Raw genomic sequence first — 22,655 nt, forward strand, 5'->3', positions numbered from 1 at the left:
GTTTCTTATCAGAATCATAGAAGCAATCCTGCTCCTTCTTCTAGCAAGGGGAGGAAGGAGACTGGCAATAATGCAAACCCTTCCCAGAACCTTGCATTAATGCCTCCGACTCTAAATATTCTTCACAGCCCATTTTCGGATGAGTTACGATTCCTCACTCATTTTGAAAAGGCCCAGAAATTTGACTCTTGATCATGCAGCTCCTATACTGCGATCAAGTTGTCAGAGGCAGGGCACTCCTCCTCACTCTTATGACCAGGAGGAGTAGCCTAGGTGTGTAGAACTCTGGTCAGTTCTAGAGGCTCACTCAGATTCCTCCCACCAATCAGTGAGTCTTCTTTATGTAAAAGACCAAGGGTTTGTATATCGTGTAGGAACAAATCACAATTTTTAGAAGTAAATTGTATTTTTCCTAACTATACAAACCTGAGGTCCTGCACATACATGCCCACCAAATGCCACCACTCAATCTGAACCTGGGCCGAAAGGCAGAGTGGAGTGTTTACATCCGGGCAGGCTAGCCTACCCGCTTGCCACACGGTAGTTACTGCCTAACCACCTTGTTCAAGAATTTAATGGCCGTAATTCCAGCTGCGCCGAAAGTAATTCCTTATGTAAATTACCTCAGGTTTGTATAGTTAGGAAAAATACAATTTACTTCCAAAAATTGTGATGTTTGTGAGCTCTTGCTGACTAGCCATGAATTATGATTTTCCTGATGGGATTTTTATTTGTTCCTACATATAATACAAACCCTCGATCATTTACATTAAGAGTTACTTTCAGTGTAGTAGGCTGGAAATTGGTCATAGAAGAATAACAACAAGGTAGTTAGGCAGTAACTGCTTGTCCGATAGTTGGGAGAAGTCCCGCCCACTTGGACGGAAACATTCCACTTTCCTTTCAGCTGTCTTGGTGATCAGACGCCCTTTCGCTCTCTGCCCATTGTTGTCATATGAAGTTATCGGTGCTTTGTGAGCTCTATCTTATTCTCTTTTGTTTGTGGTTGTGTCTTTTGTTTTGTGTTCATTGCTTGCAACATGCAAACCCAGGAGTCACATAAGTTCAATCGCCCCCCATTCTCTCAGCATATTTCTCCTTGGGGGGGTAGGGGGGTCCAGGAATTGTAGTAGTTTCTGCTCCAGAACTGAAGTGGACCCTCATGCCCTTTGTGTGACATGCCGAGGGTGTGAGTGTTCAGCTAATAATCCGTGATACTTGTGTCTCTTGGTTGGCAGAGCAGTGGGGGAGGTATGAGGGGAGGAAACGATCTCGGGGGAAGTCTTCCAAGGCTTCGTGGTCGGAGGGTTACACACCTCCGTTGACTCCGTTGGTGACTACTCCTTCGTCTTCCTTCCTCCCACCTCGTAAGCTTCCTGGTCTTGCTGTTGCTCCTTCGGGGGAAAATGTCTCTGCTTCTTTTTGATTCATCAAGCGTAGAAGAGGGGGGGGAGGCATGCCGACTCGGAGTTGCACTCAGCGGCTTCTGCTCGCTCCAGCATGGATGTTTCCTTCTTGGGGCTAGTAGGACCTCCTCTTACTAACCTGACTTTTGCTCTCTCAGGTGTGGCTGCCTCCGCAGGAATTTGTAGCAGGCTTGGCTGAAGTTGGGGTTGCCTGGTGTCCCTTCTCTCCAGGGGCTCATGCACCTCCTCATCTGGAATACACCCAGTATGTGACCAACGTAACACCTTCAGTGGTTGTATCATCCGTGCCACATATTTCGAGGGCAGACCCATTTTCTGCCCCCTCCTCCTCCAGGTTATGTGGTCCTGTCTCCCCCAGCGACTTATGATCGTCCCTAGAGAGCATGCCCTCGAGACCTTCCACCTGTCTCCATGCATGTGCCTGCTGCTTTATCAGTCCCTGATCATGTGAGAGCTGCTGTGGTTTAGGCATCCTCTGTCTCGGCTGCTCTGGAGCCTGCTGCTTCGGCAGCTGCTTCAGTGGTACCTTGAATGGGGGATCTGACTGCTGCGCTGAGGAAGCTGATGAAGAAGTCCAAGCAGAAGCGTAAGGTGTCGTTGTCTTCCTCTTCTGAGGCTCCCTTGCTGAAGAAGAAGGTTGTCTCTCCCACCTCACCCCCAAGAATTCTTGATCTATTACTTCTAAGGGTCTGTGGACCTTCTGCTAGTCTTCATGTTCCTTTGGGAATGGGAACTGGCTCGTCGCCCCCAGGGGAACGTGGATCAGGGACTGTAGTTCAAAACTTTGGCTTGAACTTCTACTTCTAGTCCTAGAGGTTCTGCCTCTAAGACTAGTACTCTAAGACTAGTTTATAATCCCGGCATGGTGTCAGGACCTGAGAGGTTGTATGCTCAAGTGCTTCAGGTTGGTCATAGGGGGTCTCTTGCTTCTGAATGAAGGGGATTGAGGGAGGGACACATCCTAGAAGGACTTGATGGTCCTTCCCCGCAGGATGTAGACACTCCTGAGATTTAGAGGAAATTTGGAGAGGTATCACCCTGATTCGTTGGCACAGTGACCTAGGGTAAGGATCCACGGTAGCTTTCTCTGACCACCCTTTGCAGTTGGAGTCATTCTGGAGTCCTAAGAAGGAACCTAGGGCTTCAGTAGGCTTACCGGGGTCCTCCTTGTCTGAAGGTTTGTTGGACCAAGTGAACAAACTTGACTCAGGGCAAGAAAATTCACTTAGGGTCAACAGATCGGACAAGCTGCCTCCCCCTGCTTTACCTCGACAGAGGCATTTCTATGCACCCTTGAAAAACCCTTTTCCGACTAAACAGGTGGACCCGGAGTTAGTTCATCTGACTCCCAGCTTGCCGCTGCAGCACCTTGTTGCTGAGAACCTCTGGTTTTCTCAGCAAGAGGCAGCGGCCTTGGAAGCTATTGCTATGGGAGCTTTCCAAGCGGTCTCCTGGCTGGATCTGTGGTCCCTCACAGTATCCAAAGTCACTTCTCCTGCGAGACCAATTGTTCCTGGAGAAGATTGTCTCCCCCTTATGAATTGGTCCAGAGGTCTAGCCATTGGTCACACAGTTTCCATGCTCTGATCAATTGGACAGAGGCCAGGGTTCCCCCTCTCCCCTCGCTCTTACAACCAGGATGGGAGCCTTGGTTGGGTGAACACCAGTCTGTTCACATGACTCTATCAGATTCCTCCCTCCAATCATTGAGTCCTTCAGTCTTCCTTATGTAAAGGTCTGAGGGTTTGTATAACATGTAGGAACAAATCACAGTTTTTGAAAGTAAACTGTATTTTTCCACGCTATATAAACCTAAGGTCCTTTACATTTATATCCACCTCATGTCACCCCTTGATCTGTTCCTGGGCCTAAAGCAAAGTGGAATATTTACGACCAGTCGGGCGGGACTCCTGGCTATCGGACAAGCAGTTACTGCCTAACTACCATGTTATTCTTCTACAACTGATTTCCAGTTTACACTGAAAGTAATTCCTTTTGTAAAGGACCTCAGGTTTGTATAGTTAAGAAAAATACAATTTACTTTTAAAAAATTGGGTTTTTTCTGGTCTATGCCACGGAGTTCAGCCTTTGTCCACTCCACTATCATGTGCTGTATCTGATTACTGCTACTGCCCATGTGTTTATGGCTTACATCATATTTTCGGTGTTGTGTTTTGACTGGGATAACACGTTAAGTCTGCAAATATTCTTTCATGATCTTGTCCTTCATCTATTGGTGTTTAATAGCCTCTCCTTCAATTATTCCAAGGTATTTGTATCGTCTCAGTTATGTGTTTGATGCTATTCCCATCTAGTAGCTTTGTCCTTTCAGTCCTTGTTACTTTGCCCTTTTATATGTTGACCAAGGCACGTTTTTTATTCCAGATTCCATCCTGATGTCCCCAGATACAATCCTTCATTATCCTGATGTTCCCAGATGCAATCCGTACAGTCTGGATTAGGCTACCTATTTCCTTGATCCTCTCACCATACAGCTTGATGTTGTCCATGAACATCAGATGGTTGATTCTATTGCCTCCTTTCTTGAGTTAGTACCCAGCATTCATCCTCTGCAGTTATTATTATTATTATTATTATCATTATTATTATTATTATTATTATTATTATTATTATTATTATTTATTTATCTATTTATTTTTTTTTTTGCTCTATCACAGTCCTCCAATTCGACTGGGTGGTATTTATAGTGTGGGGTTCTGGGTTGCATCCTGCCTCCTTAAGAGCCCATCACTTTTCTTACTATGTGCGCCTTTTCTAGGATCACACTCTTCTGCATGAGTCCTGGAGCTACTTCAGCCTCTAGTTTTTCTAGATTCCTTTTCAGGGATCTTGGGATCGTGCCTAGTGTTCCTATGATTATGGGTACAATTTCCACTGGCATATCCCATATCCTTCTTATTTCTATAATCAGGTCTTGATACTTATCCGTTTTTTCCTTCTCTTTCTCTTCAACTCTGGTGTCCCATGGTATTGCAACATCAATGAGTGATACTTTCTTCTTGATTTTGTCAATCAGCGTCACGTCTGGTCTATTTGCACGTATCACCCTATCTGTTCTGATACCATAGTCCCAGAGGATCTTTGCTTGATCGTTTTCTATCACTCCTTCAGGTTGGTGCTCGTACCACTTATTACTGCAAGGTAGCTGATGTTTCTTGCACAGGCTCCAGTGGAGGGCTTTTGCTACTGAATCATACCTCTTTTTGTACTGGTTCTGTGCAAGTGCCGGACATTTGCTTGCTGAGGTTTATGGTTTCATTTTTCGTTTTGCACTTCCTACATATGGAAGAGATATTATTTCCGTCCATCGTTCTTTGAACATATCTGGTTCTAAGGGCCTGATCTTGTGCCGCTGTTATCATTCCTTCAGTTTCCTTCTTGAGTTCTCCCCCTGTTGCCATTGCCATGTGTCATCGCTGGCTAGTTCTTTAGTCTGTCTCATGTATTGTCCGTGCATTGGTTTGTTGTGCCAGTCCTCTGTTCTGTTTGTCATTCTCCTGTCTCTGTATATTTGTGGGTCTTCGTTTACTTTTACCATATTTTGTTTTGGTAAACATTACCAATCTTCATTTTCATCAGCACCCGTTATTATACGTAGCAAGGATTGTGAGATTTTTTAAAAGGATTTATGGAACCCTATTATATTATTATACTAACCTTTATTATAATGAAGAATGTACAATAATTAGAACATCAGAGTAACATAGGTAACCCAATAAAGAAATTTACATGAATCATACTAAATAATCTCTTTTATTTACTTCATTTATTGATAATAGTGATGATTTGTAGGTTAGTATATACTGTGCCAATATTTTTTGCATTTTATAGTCTTACAAAAATATCTTTATATGCCAAATTGACCTTAAATTTAGAGAATCATAGGCTAACTTGGCCTAAGGCTAGCTTAACCAATAGTAGTGTTTTGATTCCAAAATAAGCCTAGGCAGACATGAACTTAGCCTTTCTCAGACAATATCTGCCAGAATCAAGGCTCGAACATGACAAGGGGTATGGGCTGAAATTATGATTTCTGATGGAAAAAAAGCTGTATGCTGCTTGCTTTAGCCTCCAGGACATTGTATATTATTTGTTACTGAGGAAAACATTAATATACCTGTGTACCAATGTAACCCCAGTGCACTTCCTATGTATTTATAATGAACAGTTTCTTTATCTTGCAGATAATTTGTGAAGCACCAAATGCAGACTTGTTGAGAGGTCCTTGGAAATTAAAGTTACAGTCCATAATTATCGAAAAGGAACTGTTTCTTAGTCTTGTTGGAAACTTGTTAAGACAGTTGCACTTTTTATTTTTCTGTAAGTATTTAGAAGATTATTTGTACGTTTATGAGTAATGTTATTCATTTGTGGTTTCAAGTTTAACTCTTGAGGTTAGGAATATTTTCTAGCTGTTAAGGCTTAGCTCTTTTGGCATCAGAATTGAAAAAACAAAATTATTTGTTCCTACGAGGGTATGAACCTTCGTCTGTTATATGAGAGGACAAGCAGTCCCCAACTTTGTTGTAGGTGGAAATCCGGTGTAAGTCAGAATAATAACTAATCTGACATAATGCCATGTTGTTCCTACACAAATACAAAAACCTTTGGTCTTTACATTAGGATATTACTTACAGTGTGAGCTGCTAATGGCTTTCTAACTTATAAACAAGACACTGTAGTTAGCTACCAGTGATGCCAAGGTTTCTCTCTGATTCCTTCCTGCCCTCAGCCAAACTGCCTCCTGTTGTTGCCACTCTTAGGGGGAGCTGTCTCCCTTTCACCGTCTCCTATTGCTTTGTTTGTAGGGAGCTGGTTTGGTAGTCTATGACTCAGTACGACTTTGAAGAGGGAGTGCTCCTCTTAACCTGACTTGTCTTGCAGGTGTGGTGGAGCCTGAGGAGCTTGGGGAGTTGTGGCTCTCCCTAGCCCCCTGTGGGAGCCTTTCTTGGAGGGCTTGATCTCTCACACAGCTTTGGTTCTTATGATCCTACCATTTGTAGTGTGCCTCTGACTTCCTCCCCCCTTGGGGAATGTCCTTCTCCACTCCCTTTGAAAAGAGAAAAAGTCGCAGAGTGACTTCATCATCCTCATCTTCGTGTGCCTACACCTCCTCCCCTTCTTTCATTGGAATCAGGGGGAGGAAGAAGCTGTTTTTCCCAGCTATATGAAGGTCCATAGGGCTTGTAATGGTCATCTGTCTTCCATGGAAAAGGTTAATGGATCTCTCGTTTGCTCTCCTGATGTGTCCACGGGAATGGGAACAATTGCAAGGGGTTCCACAGGCCCCTATGTCACTGGTACTGGTCCCAGGAAGTCACCTTCCCTGGCCGGAAAAGTTCCTTCTACCGCTTCACTGGATTCCATGACACCAGTACCAGTTCCTTTTACCACTGCATGGGGTTACACGGATCCCCTGGCACCAGTACCGGCCCCTGGAAGTCAGTTGCTCTTTCCATAATCTAGAGTAGATTATTAGATGCTAGTCTCTCTCTAGCAAGGGGAGAGAGGGGCTGACAATAAAACAAACCTGGAAGTTGTATTAGCCTTTTATTGTCTCCAACATTTACTAAGGGATTCAGAGCCGATGGAAGGCTGTTTTTCGGCAATAACTTTTTATCAAAGCTTTGGATAAAGGTGAAAGATGGCAATGTCTATTTTATAACCCTATCCAATTTTTGCAATTATTATTTAGTACCTAAGTTCGATAGTTTTGGTATTCATAGAGTAAATGAAGTTGCCAATTCCAGAACCAAGAAAATCACAGACGAGGATTCCAAAACCATTTCTGACGTACACATATGTAATATGACGTCATGAAGCTGCGCCCATCCACCAGGTAGGCAGTAACAGGTGAAAGGATATGGTTACACAGCCTACTACGCATTTCATGCCACTAGGGCACTTGAGTGTTCAAACTTCGTCTAATTTTCGGAAGTACTGAGCACCGCCATATGTGTTTCATTAACCTTTTTACTTGAGAAAATTAGGCTAAAGCTGTGCTGACCCACCCAACCATCCACAAAAGTGGTTACAAGTATCAGTGACATCGAGAATCTCGCCTCCATCGTCTGAGGGAGAAAATTTCACCCTATTTGTTCACAGCTGTGTGGTGTGCTGGCAAGTCTCTGAACATTCCTGATGCTGTGTCTAGAGCCCCAGTTAGCCACCCTGCACCAGAGGACAAAATCACAGGTGCCCCTTCTGCTACCCATCTCCAAACAGTCATGGCTGTGTACACTGTCACCTCTTCAGGAAAGTCTCCAGCTCAAGATACCAACAGGACTCCTCAGGATCTACGAGGCGCAGCAAGAGAAGACCCTGTCTACACTCACCTACTTGACGGTGTCACCTTAGAATTCCCCTCCAACAGATATGATCTGCATTACTACTTACTCCCATACTGGAAGATACGGGACAAGCTGTACGTTAATGGTGAGCTCAGAGCTAGAGTTATAGTTTCTGCCGCCCTCCGCGGCCGCACTTTGTCCCGCCTACATGATAGTTATCAGGGCATGGAATCTATTAAGTGCCGGGCAAGACAGGCTGTCTTCTGGCCTGGTATCAACTCGGACATTGTCTACACAATTGTAGCTTGTGAGCCATGCCAGGTATTGCTGCCAGCCCAGCAGCAGGAACCATTAATGAATGACAACCCCACGAGGCCCTTGGAGTCGGTTTCAGCAAATTTATTTACCGTCACTGGAAAAGCCTTTCTTGTCATACTTGACTAAATCACAGGATGGCCTGTTGTCCCTTGCAAAGGTGATACTACTGCTTCTAATACAATCAGGATCTTCTGCCGCTACTTCCGGGAAGTTGGTGTGCCTCTCTGTCTCAGGACTGATAGAGGACAACAGTTCACCAGTAACGAGTTCTGGGACTTCATGGAGCGATGGGGAGTCAGACATGTGGTAACCTCCCCATATTATCCACAATCGAATGGTCAAGCTGAGGCCGCCATGAAGTCAATCAAGCATCTCATCCTGACAATGGTACCCTCTGGCAACATTTCACAGGCCACTCCCCCGCCTAGATCCTGTATTGTTGACCTCTTAGGTCATGCATCCTTTTCAGAGGAGTGTCGGGTCAAGACTGAGGACTGTGAACGCTGTGCGGTCTCCTGTGCTGCTGCCTGCGCTGAGCAGGTTAAGACCCAGTGTGATCAGCATGCCAGCCCCCTACCCAGGTTGATTATTGGACAGCAAGTACAGATCCAGGACCCGACATCTCGCTGCTGGAACAAGCTTGGGGTAGTCATGAGTTTCAGCAGGTCAAGGGATTATGGAATTCATCTCCCTAGTGGTTGTGTCTGGTGGTAAAGCACGTTTCCTTCAGCCAGTGCCACCCCCTAGTGTTGACCCATCCCCTCTTTCCCCTGTGGCCTCTTGCTTGGACCAGGAAAAGCAGTCCTTAGTTGATATTCGCCCATTGTCCCCACATCGTTCTCAAGGCTCGGAGAGAAAGAGTCTTCTTGAGAGTGTACTACGAGTGTGAAGGGGGAGGGAGGTGTAGGTAAATGAAAGAAACTTTCAGTACGATATATGAACGTTTACATATGTGTATTGCATTCTTATATTTCATGTCCATTTATATACCTCCCTATGTATCATGTACGATATGTAATGACAAAATCTCGCCCGTCTGGCAGAAATATTTTGCCAGTATGGCACCACTCTATTTTCCTTGCTTGCACATAATTTGACATTTTTGATTTTGTTTACTTCACTTAGACTTTAAGAAATTACTTTGGATATTTGGTGTTTCCTTCATTCCCTACCTTTAGTGGTTCAGTGGTTCAGTGATAGGTACAGGGACAGCCTAGACGAACCTGCTATTTAACGTTTTATGAAGAACTTAAAACCTCAAAAATCATAATGACCAATGCACGGAACCAGACACGGGAAGCACTCTTCAATCCAGTGTTGTTACAGTGGCACCATATATTCCCAATCAAGGGAGAAAGAATTTTGTGGGAACAAAATCCTTAGAAGAACCTAGTGAATTACCTTTGAGGACGAATATATAAATATTTTTGAAGTACACAGGGATATTGTAAAATACTGTGGATGGGAACCTAGGATATTGCCACATGGTAGAAATAAACTTTTGATAAAGACTAGATCCTTAGAAGAAAGGGAGAAATTGAAATTTTGAGTTTACTGGGAGGAGTTCAAAGTGGATGTAAACCACACATGATATTTTTAATCATAAAAAAGGAATTACGCATGTATGTCCCTCATCTTGGGATTCATGCTGAAGAAGAACTGCAAGATGAGCTTAAAGATCAGGGGGTATTAAAGGCGGATAGACTGAAAAAGAAAGTAAGTGGGGCATGGTCTCCTATGCCACAGTTATATTAACTTTCAATTCATCTAAATTACCAATTTGTTCATGAAACTTACTTGGCAGATATATATATAGCTGTATTCTCCGAAGTCCGACAGAATTTCAAAACTCGCGGCACACGCAGGTGGGCGAGGGCCCAGGTGGTAGTACCCATTCCCGCCGCTGGGAGGCGGATATCAGGAACCATTCCCATTTTCTATTCATATATTTTTTCTGTCGCCGGTCGGTAAACACCTGTTTACAGACCTCCGCCCAGGATTTTGGATTTTGACTCGTTATAAGTATCTGGATTGACTTTTGGTTTTGACTCTGGATTGTTGGATTGGCATACGCGATAGTGGACTGTTTTTGGATTTTGGATTGGCTTTTCTATGAACGTGATGTCGGGATCAAGTTCAGTGAGCTTCAGAGTGTGTGTGAGAAGTGATTGCAAGGTGAGGCTACCGAAATCATCGGTAGACCCCCACACAGTATGTATGGGGTGTAGGGGGCATGTTTGTTTGCTGGTTGATCGTTGCATTGAATGCAAAAGTTTCGACTGAGGATGAATGGAAGGTGTATGAATCCTATCGCCGTAAGTTGGAGCGCGATAGGATCAGGAGGGCTTCCTCCAAGAGCGGTTCTAAGCGAAATGTTAAGAAGGGAAGTAACATTTCTCCTATTCTAACACCAGTAGAATTTGCTTCACCTAATCCTGTGTTGTTTGCCTGAGGGCCCTAGTTCTGTGTCTGGAGAAGGTAATGCCCTTTCTCTGATTCTAGAGTCATTACGCACTCTAGAGTCCAAAGTGTTGGCCCTTGAAAACGGCTCGAGTAAAGTGTGGGGGGTGAATCGTGCCCCCTAGTGTTGTGGAGGGGGCGTCAGATCGGCCCCATATGCCTCTAGGTCTAGACCTCTGACGGAATCCCAGGAACTCAGGGGAGTGGGCAGTGGTCGAAAGCCCGCAAGAGGGTTACGGGGGCTCCCCACCGATCTTGGCGTCCCTTCGGCAGGACCTGTTTTGCTGCTATTCCCAGCTGCCAAGGAAGCGTGCTCAGGCCTCTCCGCATCCTTAAGGACTGTTTGTTTTTCGTCCTCCAGCACCCTCCCCGCGCAAGGGGTTGGAGCGCTCGGAGTGACTCGCGTCCGTTGAAAAGGACTTTTCCTAGGGAGGACGCTTTACGTCCCCTCTCTCCGCTCTCGTTGCGGTCTTCGCCTGCGTCGTATGACGCGTTTCCTCCTCAGAAGAGAGGTAGGACGTCGTCCGAGGACGACGCTGAGAAGCGCTTCTCTCGCGCCTCGGAGAGGCAGGTTGCTGTACCTTTGAGAAGGAAGGAGGCGTCCCCCCGCCCCTGTCTTCTCGCAGGCGCAGCCCTTCACCTCCTCTCGGTTCTTCACCTACGAAGAGTATTCTTGCGTCGCTTCAAGACCAATTGTCGGCCTTAATGGCTCGGAAGACTCGCCCAGCAGCAGTTGAGCCTAAACGTAGGAAGGACGCTAGACTGCCTGTCAAGAGGACGAGGCAGTCTCCTTCTCCGTCTCCTCGTTCGTCTCTGTCTCCGCCCGCACGTCAGGACGCCTTTGAGGACGCTCGACAGGACGCCTTGGAGGACGCTTTTGAAGACGCTCGGCAGGACGCTTTGGAAGACTATCGTCGGGATGTTTTGCTTGACGCTTTGCCTGTGGAGAAGGCTTTCGAGAGCGCTCAGAAGGACGCTTTGAAAGCGAAAGCTGGACGCTTGAGCGTGAAACGTAAGGACGCTCCTCGAGAGAGACTAAGAGTAACCTCTCTTGACGCGCAGCGCGGTCAGGACGCTCTTCGTGGTTCGAGCTCTAAAGATCGACAGAAGGTCGGTCGCTTTGAAGAGGCTGATTTTAGTCTTCCTCGTAAGCCTTTGTTGAAGGCTAGACCCGTTGGGCGCATGCCCTCTCCAGAGGTTCAATCTCCTTTGCCTCTTCGGGAGGAAGGAGAGCTTAGTAGTCCGGCGGACTCAGTGGAGGAAGAACAGCCGTCAGTTTCGTCGGTTTCCGACTACAAGGTGCTGGTTCGTCTTTTACGTTCTTTGTTTGGTGAGAAGTTCCAGCCTGCAGCTCCTAAGTCTCCTCCCTCTCAGTTTTCGTCTTCGAAGTCGGGCAAGGTTTCGGAAGTGGTGGAGATGAAGACTTCCTTGTCCACTAAGAGAGCATTCAAGAAATTGCAGGATTGGATGGAACGTCGGAAGGATCAGGGCAAGTCGACTTTCGCCCTTCCTCCTTCAAGACTCAGTGGGAAAGGCGGCATTTGGTATGAGACCAAAGCTGAAGTAGGAGTTAAGATCCCGTCTTCTTCCCAAGGGGACTTTGCTAGTCTGGTAGACGCCCAGAAGAGATCCCTGTTATCGTCCGCTAAGATTTCATGGACACCAACGGAGATCGACCATCACATGAAAGGTCTGTTAAAGACTCTGGAAGTCTTTAACTTCCTAGACTGGTGCCTAGGAGTCCTGGATCTTCAATCTAGGAGTCCTGATTCTTTGAGTCTGGGGGAGCTGTCCAATGTGTTGTCATGCATGGACAAGGCCGTCAGGGATGGTTCGGAAGAGTTAGTGTCTCATTTCGGCACTGCTTTCCTCAAGAAGAGAGCGCTTTTCTGCAATTTTACAGCGAGGTCTGTTTCTGCATCGCAGAAAGCAGAGCTTCTCTTCGCACCTCTTTCGAGCCATCTCTTCCCCCAGGCTATGGTAAGGGACCTGGCAGTGAGCCTACAAGAGAAGGCTACCCAGGATCTCTTGGCCCAGTCTTCAAGACGTCCCGCAGTCCCTACCACGTCGTCGTCTGGACGACCTCCTAGGAAGGTTAAACCCTTTAGTAGCGCGCCTCCCTCGAGAGCTGTCCTCGAGGGAGAGGACTTGCAAGAGGAAGAGGTTCCTTCAAACCTAAATCCTCTAAGTGAGAAGAAAGTCCTTCAGATGCCTGTCGGAGCCAGGCTAAAGTTCTTTGCGGGTGCGTGGAGAGAGAGAGATACAGATGCGTGGTCCCTCAAGATAGTGGAACAGGGGTACAAGATCCCCTGGACCCTGTGGACCTACTCTTTCTACGACTCCCAGAGATCTTTCCCCGTCGTATCAAGGGGAGAAACATCAGGTTCTTTTAGATCTTTTTAGATCAAATGATCATGAAAAGAGCGGTGGAGCAGGTCTTAGACCTGGGGTCACCAGGATACTACAACAGACTTTTCCTGGTACCAAAGCAGTCGTCGGGGTGGCGTCCAGTCTTGGACGTAAGCAGCCTGAATCTTTTCGTAGAAAAGAAAAAATTCAAGATGGAAACACCTCAGTTGGTTCTAGGAGCCTTAAGACCGGGCGACTGGATGGTTGGTCCTTGGACCTACAGGACGCATACTTTCACGTGCCTATCCACCCTCTTTCAAGAAAGTTTCTGAGGTTTATGCTAAGGGACAAAGTTTGGCAATTCCGAGCCCTTTGTTTCGGTTTAAGCACGGCTCCGATGGTATTTACCATGCTCATGAAAAAACGTAGCGAGATGGTTACATTCTGCAGGAATAAGAGTGTCCCTGTATCTCGACGATTGGCTGATCAGAGCATCGTCAGAAGAAAGGTGTCTGAAGGACCTTCACTTCACTTTGGCCTTGGCGAAGTCCCTGGGATTCTGGTCAACCTCGAAAAGTCGCATCTGACCCCAACACAGTCCATCGTGTGTCTGGGGATTCAGATGGATCAGTGGCTTTTCGAGCGTTTCCGTCCCAGGAACGACAGCTGCAAGGCTTAGAGAGAGTTTCGGCCTTCCTGGGGAAGGAAGCTTGCTCGGCGAGGGAATGGATGAGTCTGCTGGGAACCATTTCCTCGCTGGAAAAGTTTGTTTCCCTGGGAAGACTACACCTCAGACCTCTCCAGTTTTTCTTAGCAGACGAATGGAGAGTCAGAGAGGATCTGAATGCGACCCTTTTCATCACCAAATCGGTGAAGAACCATCTAAGATGGTGGCTAGATCCTCGAAGTTTCGAGAGGGGTTGTCCCTAAAGCTTCTGAGCCCAGACCTAGTGTTGTTTTCCGACGCCTCGGTGTCGGGATGGGGAGCAACACTGGGAGGGGAGGAAGTGTCAGGCACCTGGACGGGGGGAGGTCGTCTGGCACATCAATGTAAAGGAACTAGCGGCGGTTTTTCTGGCGCTACAGTTCTTCCAACAAAAGGTTGCAGAGAAAAGAATAGTCCAAGTCAACTCGCAGGACAACACCACAGCCCTTGCCGTACCTAAAGAAGCAGGGAGGTACACACTCCCGTCCTCTTTTTTATTTAGCGAGGGAGATTCTGCTGTCGGGCCAGATGCGAGACCGGATAAGGATCCTGACGAGATTTATCGCGGAGTCCAGAACGTCAGAGCAGGACCTTCTCAGCCGACAAGATCAGATCCTGCCGACGGAATGGACGTTGCACCAGGACGTCTGTCGAGAGCTCTGGAGACTGTGGGGGTGTCCGTTAGTCGACCTATTTGCGACGTCGAGAACAAAGAGGTTGCCTCTTTATTGCTCCCCTGTGCTGGATCCGGGAGCAGTAGCGATAGACGCTCTGCTCTGGGACTGGACGAACCTGGACTTGTATGCCTTCCGCCATTCAAGATCATGGGGGAAGTAGTAAGGAAGTTCGCGGCATCGCGGAGGGACGAGGTTGACCCTGATCGCCCCGATGTTGGCCCGCGAAGGAATGGTTCACAGAGGTAATGTCATTCATCATAGACTTTCCGAGGACGTTGCCCTGGAGGAAAGATCTACTCAGACAGCCCCACTTCGCAAGATATCACCGAAACCTCTCCGCTCTGGGTCTGACTGCGTTCAGACTATCGAAAAGCTGGCCAGAGCGAGAGGTTTTTCTAGAGCAGCTGCAAAGGCGATCGCCAATGCTAGGAGAACGTCCTCGAGAGCTGTTTACCAGTCGAAGTGGGCTTCCTTCAGGGCATGGTGTAGAAAGGAGGGAATTTCCTCTTCCACTACCTCTGTGAGCCAGATAGCCGATTTCCTGCTATTTTTAAGGAATGTACAGAAGCTGGCTGTCCCGACCATCAAGGGATATAGGAGTATGCTGTCGGCAGTCTTCCGTCACAGAGGACTAGACCTGTCTGATAACAGGGATCTTCACGATCTCCTGAGATCATTTGAGACATCCAAGATACCTCAGGCGAGGCCTCCCTTATTGGGAAACGTTGATTTTAGTCTCCTTAGACTGTTAATGTCGAGTCCTTTGAACCTCTACATGAAGCGTTCCTATTTAGGAGGAACTTGACGAAGAAGGCTCTTTTCCTAACTGCTCTGGCGACGGCGAAGAGAGTTAGCGAAATTCAGGCCATTTGTAAGAGAGTGGGCTTCAAAGGGGACAATGCTGTCTGCTCTTTTGAGTCCCACTTTCTTAGCAAAGAATGAAAACCCGTCGAACCCTTGGCCAAGGAGCTTTGAAATCAAGGGTATGACAAGCCTTGTGGGCCAAGAACCTGAGAGAGTCCTGTGCCCTGTCAGGGCTCTAAAGTTTTATGTCCACAAGACTAAAGAAGTACGAGGTCCCTCAGATAAATCTCTGGTGTTCGGTTAAACGACCCGATATACCATTATCCAAGAACGCATTGGCGTTCTTTCTGAGGGACGTCATTAAAGAGGCTCATTCGTCTTCCACACAGATCGATTTGAGCCTCTTGCGAGTGAAAGCTCACGAGGTCAGAGCTGTCGCAACCTCGCTTGCCTTCCAAAGGAACATGTCGATCAAGGACATCCTTGACGCCACCTTTTGGAGGAGCAATTCAGTATTCGCCTCACACTACTTGAGAGATGTGAGAACGATATACGAGGACGTTGTTCTCTTGGGCCATACGTTTCTGCAGACACAGTCTTGGGGGCTGAAGGTAGCTCTCTCCTATCCCTTAGTTAGGTTTAGGTTAGTTTTTAGTTGTTGTGGTTTTTTGGTTGTGTGAGGTTTTGGTGAAGACCTCCCATCTCTTAGCCTAGTGTTCAGGGGGTCTTGGATAGTTGGTCAGGTGGTGGTCAGTTGCTTCGTTGCCTCATTTGTATGGCACTATGCTCTTGTCACATTGAGGTCACGTCCCCGTTGACAGAGCATCCAGAGCGCACCAGCACTACAGGTCTCCACCTGGCTGGCAACTCTGATTAAGCCACAAAAGCAGGCTGAAAGTGACCAGTAATCACAGAGTCTACTTTGCTAACAGGTGAGGAACCAAGGTGTATATCATCTACTTAATTTAAGTTTCCTACAAATCCTATTCTGTCTCTTCCCACCATCCGAAGGTGGGATTCAGCTATATATATATCTGCCAAGTAAGTTTCATGAACAAAATGTTATTGTTATAATACAATTAAGTTTGTTCATACTTACCTGGCAGATATATATAATTAAGTGCCCACCCACCTCCCCTCAGGAGACAGTGGCACTGATAAAATATGAATAGAAAATGGGAATGGTTCCTGATATCCGCCTCCCAGCGGCGGGAATGGGTACTACCACCTGGCCGCCCACTGCGTGTGCCGCGAGTTTTGAAATTCTGTCGGACTTCGGAGAATACAGCTATATATATATCTGCCAGGTAAGTATGAACAAACTTAATTGTATTATAACAATAACATATTTTGTTAAAGCAGCTTGGTACAGATTTAAAGTGAAACAGTACATGCTGAGACCCAGGGTGTTTTTACTGTCAGGAATATGGGTATATAATTGGGTCCTGTAGATCCAAGTTACAAGGAAACCTTGCCATTTGTATCAATTGCGGAGGAGTTGAGTATGGTGATTGCCATGCTGAACCAAAATGCATTCATTGTGGGGAAGCTCACCAGTCATCCTCGAACTCATGTGTTGTTTCCCTGAGAAAGATGTGCTAGAATCCTTGAGAAAGTTACTTTTAGAGAAGCCAGAAGAATATTACTGAGCAAATATTTAAGATCAGGGGTATCTTTTGCAAGTGTTGCTGTACATAGACAACAATTGAGGAGGAGGAAAACTAATTCAAATACTGCTTCATATTCATCTAGATCAGGTAGAAACATTCATAAATCCTTTGTAGCTGAAACCAGTACATATAAAAAGCAACTTGGGTAAAGCTCCAAATAAAGTGTTTACGACTGCAACATCAGCTTTGGTTTATGTGTGAAACTCTTTGGAAATAGCGTCAGCTTTGGCTGGTGCACCGGCCTCTTTGGGGGCAGCATCAAAGCTGATACGTCAGTCTGTTTGGAGGCATCATCAGTTTTGACTAATGTAAGTAATCTAGAGTGCATGTCTGTCCTTACTGATGTACATGCCTATTTTGGGAAGTCACTCTCCTCAGCTGATGCAATGTCCTCTTGGGAACTGCATCACCATCTACAGATTGTCCGAATAATCCATAATCCAACCACCTCTTTGGAGGCAAAGTTAACGCTGTCAGAAAAGTCACCTAATGAGGCAAAAGCAGATCTAAATTAAAATAATAGAAATTAGGGTGGAGCAATGTTATATGTTTGCCATGATACACTGTACAAGTATTTTCCTGTTCATTCTTCTTTGCAAGCTGTTACAGTGCAAGTGTTTCTAGCTCGGAGATATACGATTTGTTTTGTATACCTTCCACTAAATGTAGCTTTCCATAGTACTGATTTTTTTAGTCTCATCAGACAGCTTCCTGAATGGAAGAAATCCTTTATGGGGGATTTAATTACTAATGAAACAGGAAATTGCCTGTCATCCATTATTGAAGGTGAAAATGTTGGTGTTCTGAACACTGGGGAACCTTCCCATTTCCATGTACTGACCGGTACTTTAACAGACATCGACCTGTCAAGATGTAGTGCTGATACCATTATGGACTTCAATTGGCAAGTGATTGATTATAGACACAGTAGTGATCACTTTCCAATTGTAATTAGCACTGGATCAAGTCCTCCATATCCAAGTTTACCTCGTTGGAATGTAAAAAGAGCTTACTGGGCAAATTTTGAAGAACATAGTTCAATCGAAGCTACAGCAGAGGAATTTGAATGTATTGAGGATGCTATTGAATTGTTAATAACTACTTTATTTGCAGCTGGACTTCAGTCAATTCCAAGAACATAGAGTCTATTTATGCATCGACCAGTACATGGTGGTCAAAAGAATGCCATGAAACCCATAGAACTCTGAGATCTTGTTTTACTAGGTTTAAAAGACAGAAATGTAAGTACTATCTTGTAGAATTTTGTAAGGCTAGGGCAAAGTTTAGATTTAAAATTAAAAATGCACGAAGAAAATCTTGAAGTAAGCTCATTTCCTCCATAAATTGCAAAACTCCTGTCACATTAGTATGGAAGAGAGTAAGGGAAATAACAGGAAAGTTTGTACCTAGCCAACTGCCTGTGTTAAAAATAAAAGGCATCAATGTAGTAGATCCGCAGGTTGTGTCAAATGAGTTTGCCCTACATTTTGCTAAAATATCTCAGAAAAATAAGGAGAAACCAAATGCAAACAACAGAAAACAAATGGAACAGCATTATCTTGATTTCGCTTCAATTAAAGAGGAGTCTTATACTATTCCATTTACTATGAGAGAATTTGCATTGGCTCTCTCAAAGTTTAAAGAATCTGCTCCTTGGTCCTGATGAAAATTCATATTCTATGATCAAAGCCCTTCTCAGATTACTAAAAGATTTATCCTAAGTATAATAAACAGAATTTTTAAAGAACGTTACTACCCCTTATGTTGGGAAGAATCCTTCCTTTCATCAAGCCCGGAAAGGGTAGTTCTTTTGTAGGAAATTATTGTCCTGTTGCCCTAACACCTTGTTTGTGTACGCTGATGGAGAAAATGGTGAATGCTTGCTTAGTGTGGTATTTAGAAAGAGGAAACTATTTCTCCTCAGCCCAATGTGGTATGCAATCCACTGCTGATATCTTAGTTAGAATGGAGTCTGCAATATGTGAAGCCTTAGCCTCTAGCAACACTTTATTACGGTTTTCTTAGACTTAGAAAAGGCGTATGATACTACCTGGCGGTATGGAATTTTGAAAGTAGTCCATGAATATGGTTTAGGAGAATTAGCTATTTTTATTAAGCTATTTTTAAAAAATTGTTATTTTCATGTACAAGTAGGAGCATTTCTGTCTGAAGTATGCGAACAAGGGGTTCCTCAGCGTAGTATGTTAAGTGTGACACTTTTGCTCCTAAACAATTAAATGACAATAGTTAAAGCAAATTAACCTGCTGATTGTTTATGCACACACTGTTTTAAATGGCTTTTCTCTATCTTTTGCAGCTGCACGTATGTCAGTAGCTAAATGTCATCTACAAATACGTAGTAATAAATAAGATAATGAAATGGGCTGAAATGCAGGGTTTTAGATTTTTTCATCAAAGACTGTAGCCATGCAGTTCTGTAGAATTAGAGGGACACATGCAGATCCAGATTTATATGTAAATGGCCAGAGAATAGCTTGTGTTAATGAAACAGGGTTTTTAGGGATGATTTTTGATGCTCAGCTGACAAGACTTGAACATTGCAGACAAATGTGTACTACTGGTGAGGGTATCTGTATCTCCCCCTTGGAAAAATCCTGCAGTAGAGTTTTGTAACTATTTTAAGTAACCAAAGAAGAATGTCTCTGATAAAATATTATGTTATACCTTTTTAGATCATGTCACAACATGATAATTTTATCCCAGTTTTTACCGTTGGATCCAAAACCAGTCCAGGCACTGGTTTTGGCATAGTTTTTCCGTCCTTTGAGCGTAGTGGGAGGCTCTCAAGTAATGCATCTGCATTTACTGCAGAATTATATGGAATTTTTCATACTGTCAAAGAAGTTTTAAAAAGTAGTGATTAGAATTTTATTGTGTACTGTGACTCTAGAATGCTCTAGAGTTACTGAAAGATTTTTATTCCAAACATCCAGTAGTTTTAAGTATACTAGAATGGTTATTTTTAGCTAAGCGGAGGGGTTTTAATATTGAATTTTGTTGGGTTCCCGCACACAAGGTTGGAATATCTGGAAAAGAATGGGCTGATGCAATTGCCAAAGAGGCTGTTTCTCGTATTGGGCCCAGATCATTTAAGCTGCCGTGCAGATTTACATATTCCAATTAGAGAGAAGCATAAATACTTTGGCAAAATATTTGGTCAAATTTAACTACTAATGTAAAAATGGGAACAATTGCACCTACAATCAGTCCATGGCTGTACAATTTTATGCCCAGAAGGTTTGAAACAGCTCTGTGCCACCTGCGTATTGGACATACTAGGCTGACACATTCCTACTTGATGAGTCGTGATCACGAACCATACTGTGAAGATTGCCTAGTTCCACTGACTGTTATGCGCTTGCTGGTTGAGTGCCCCAGTTTGGTGGAATAGCGCAATCAATATCTATTCTATGGGAAGGAGAATAATGTTTATAAGTTGTCAAAAATTTTAGGAGCAAATGGGATTTTTAACATGACTGGCTTATTTGGATTTCTTTTTACATGGTATTTTAGATAACTGTAATGCTTGTTGTGCGCCTTGCTTTTATTCTTATTGAAATAGTGTATATATATATATGTGTGTGTGTGTGTGTATGTGTGTGTGCACGTACATGTGTATATATGTATATGTATGTATATGTATGTATGTAGGTGTGTATGTATATGTAATAATTGCTTTTTTTATAAATAATTTTTATATTTATTTTTATAATTAACCATACTATCTTTTATCAAATTTTCAAAAAAAAATAATTCTTCTGTTTTAGAATTATTTATTATTAAAATTTATAGTTTTTTTATATATAGTTTCAGCATCAATGACCTAGAAGTGGCGATGCTAGATTAATATAGTATCAATCAATCAATCAATCAATCTTGGATGCATCGAACGAGGATTGGGACTCACACCTGGAGGAGTTGTTGCTGACTGCCTGAGTGTGGAATCGACACGACAAGCAACTTCACATCAATGTTCTGGAACTCAAGGCGGCTTTCTTAGCCCTCCAAGAGTTCTGGGATCGAGTAATGGGACACTCCATGGTGTTGATGAGCAACAACACCATGGTGGTGGCATATGTCAACAAATAGGGGGCTTAGTGTCTCTCCCGTTGCATCAGTTGACAGTGCAAGTGCACAAGTCGGCTGCAGTGCACTCGGTACTCGGTATAGCTGTCAGCCAGATACATTCCAGGCAAGAGGAATGTAGTGGCAGACAAGCTCAGCCGTCAGAATCAGGTGATAGGGACCTAATGGTTTCTACACCCAGACGTGGCAGAAAGGATGTTCGACCTATGGGATTGTCCATTGGTGGACCTGTTCGCCCCCCGACACAACAGAAAACTTCCGGTTTTCTTCTCTGTTGGGCCAGACCCATGGGCAGCTGCAGAGGACATGTTCCAACATCTGTGGGACAACCTCAAAGTCTACACCTTTCTCCCGTTCTGTGTATGATTCGCAATGGTGATCAGCAGAGTGCCTGGTCACCAGCAATTCTTCGGGGATGATCCTAGTGGCAGCCATTTGGTATCCCAATCTGTTGGATTTTGCTTTCTCCTGTACTTGGAAGTACAATCCCTGTGTCATCATGGTTGGTGGTTATCCTCCATCTCTTGCTAACAAGAGGATTTTCTTGCTGAGCAGCAACAGAGATGGCAGGATATTTCAGACAGTCCTCGAAGGCAGCAGTGTACCAGGGAAAGTGGTCCGTCTTCTCTTGTTGGTGTTTTGGATGGGTTCTCTCTCCGCTTAGAGCCACTCTTCAACAGATCGCAGATTTCATTGTCTTTCTTCGCCAAGAGAAGCTCCTCTCTGTCTCTGCAGTTAAGGGCTACAGGTCTGCCTTGGCCTTGGTCTTGAAACTGCGAGCAGTGGATATATTCTCTTCTATGGAAATATCTCTTCTTATGAGGAGCTTTGAGAGGTCTTGCCCACCCAGGGAACTCAGGTCCCCTGGGTGGGATGTAACTCTCATCTTGGGAGCTTGACTTGTGAACCCTATGACCCTCTCTGAGAGTCGTCAGACAGGAATCTGACCCTCAAGACCGTCTTTTTGCTGGCCCTGGAATTGGCGAAGAGAGCAGGTGAGCTTCATGGTCTCTCATAATGTCAATCACTCGAAGGGATGGGAATCTCTTACTCTTCATTTCGTCCCGGATTTCGTAGCTAAGACTCAGAATCCTTCAGTCCCTGATGATAAATTCGAGTCCTTTACAATCCCCTCCCTATAGGACTTTTGTGGTAATGATCCAGACAAGATGCTACTTTATCCCATGTCCAAGAACACTATCTCTTTTTTGCTTTGTGAGGTGATCAGGAAAGCGTACTCCTCCCACGCAAAAATCTGTTGGTGCCACAGGTACTGAAGGCAGGGGTTTGGTCCAACCAGACCACTTCACCTCCTTCTACCTTCGGGATATTGCTCATAGGTCCTTGGAAACCTTTTCTTTGGGACCTGTGGTGGCTCCTCTAACTGGACAAAGTTGCATCTCGCCTTGTGTAACCATATGAATGGGTGCGAATGAGTGTGACTGGCTTCTCTTTCTCCTTCATTCTCCTCTCTTCCTATGTGCAGACAGCTGCAGTTGTCACATGCTGGAAAGGACGGTCGATGCAGGTAAGCTATATTACTGAGCTCCATTCTTTCCCTATCATTAGGGTATAGAAGCACATATCTGTCCCTTCCCTAACTAGGGGGAAGAGGTTACTGTCATAAGACAAACCCAATACTTGTATAATTGTCTTCTTGCTTCCGACTATAAGTTCTTGTTTGCTATTCATAAGAGGCTACGCTTGTCTCCCTCTCATGAATTGGTCCAGAGGTCTGGCCATTGGTCTCACAATTCTCTACTCCGATCAGTTGGACAGAGGCAACATTCCCCCCCTTGCGCTTACGACCAGGGTGGGAATCTTGG

General features: G+C 44.9%; 1 pseudogene; it reads left to right on the forward strand.

Moving 5' to 3' along the window:
* LOC135204715 (gastrula zinc finger protein XlCGF57.1-like) overlaps nt 1–22,655 on the forward strand; it is a 215,768-nt pseudogene that overhangs the window by 21,672 nt on the left and 171,441 nt on the right.

This window comes from Macrobrachium nipponense, chromosome 47, assembly GCF_015104395.2.
Source record: "Macrobrachium nipponense isolate FS-2020 chromosome 47, ASM1510439v2, whole genome shotgun sequence".
NCBI lineage: Eukaryota > Metazoa > Arthropoda > Malacostraca > Decapoda > Palaemonidae > Macrobrachium > Macrobrachium nipponense.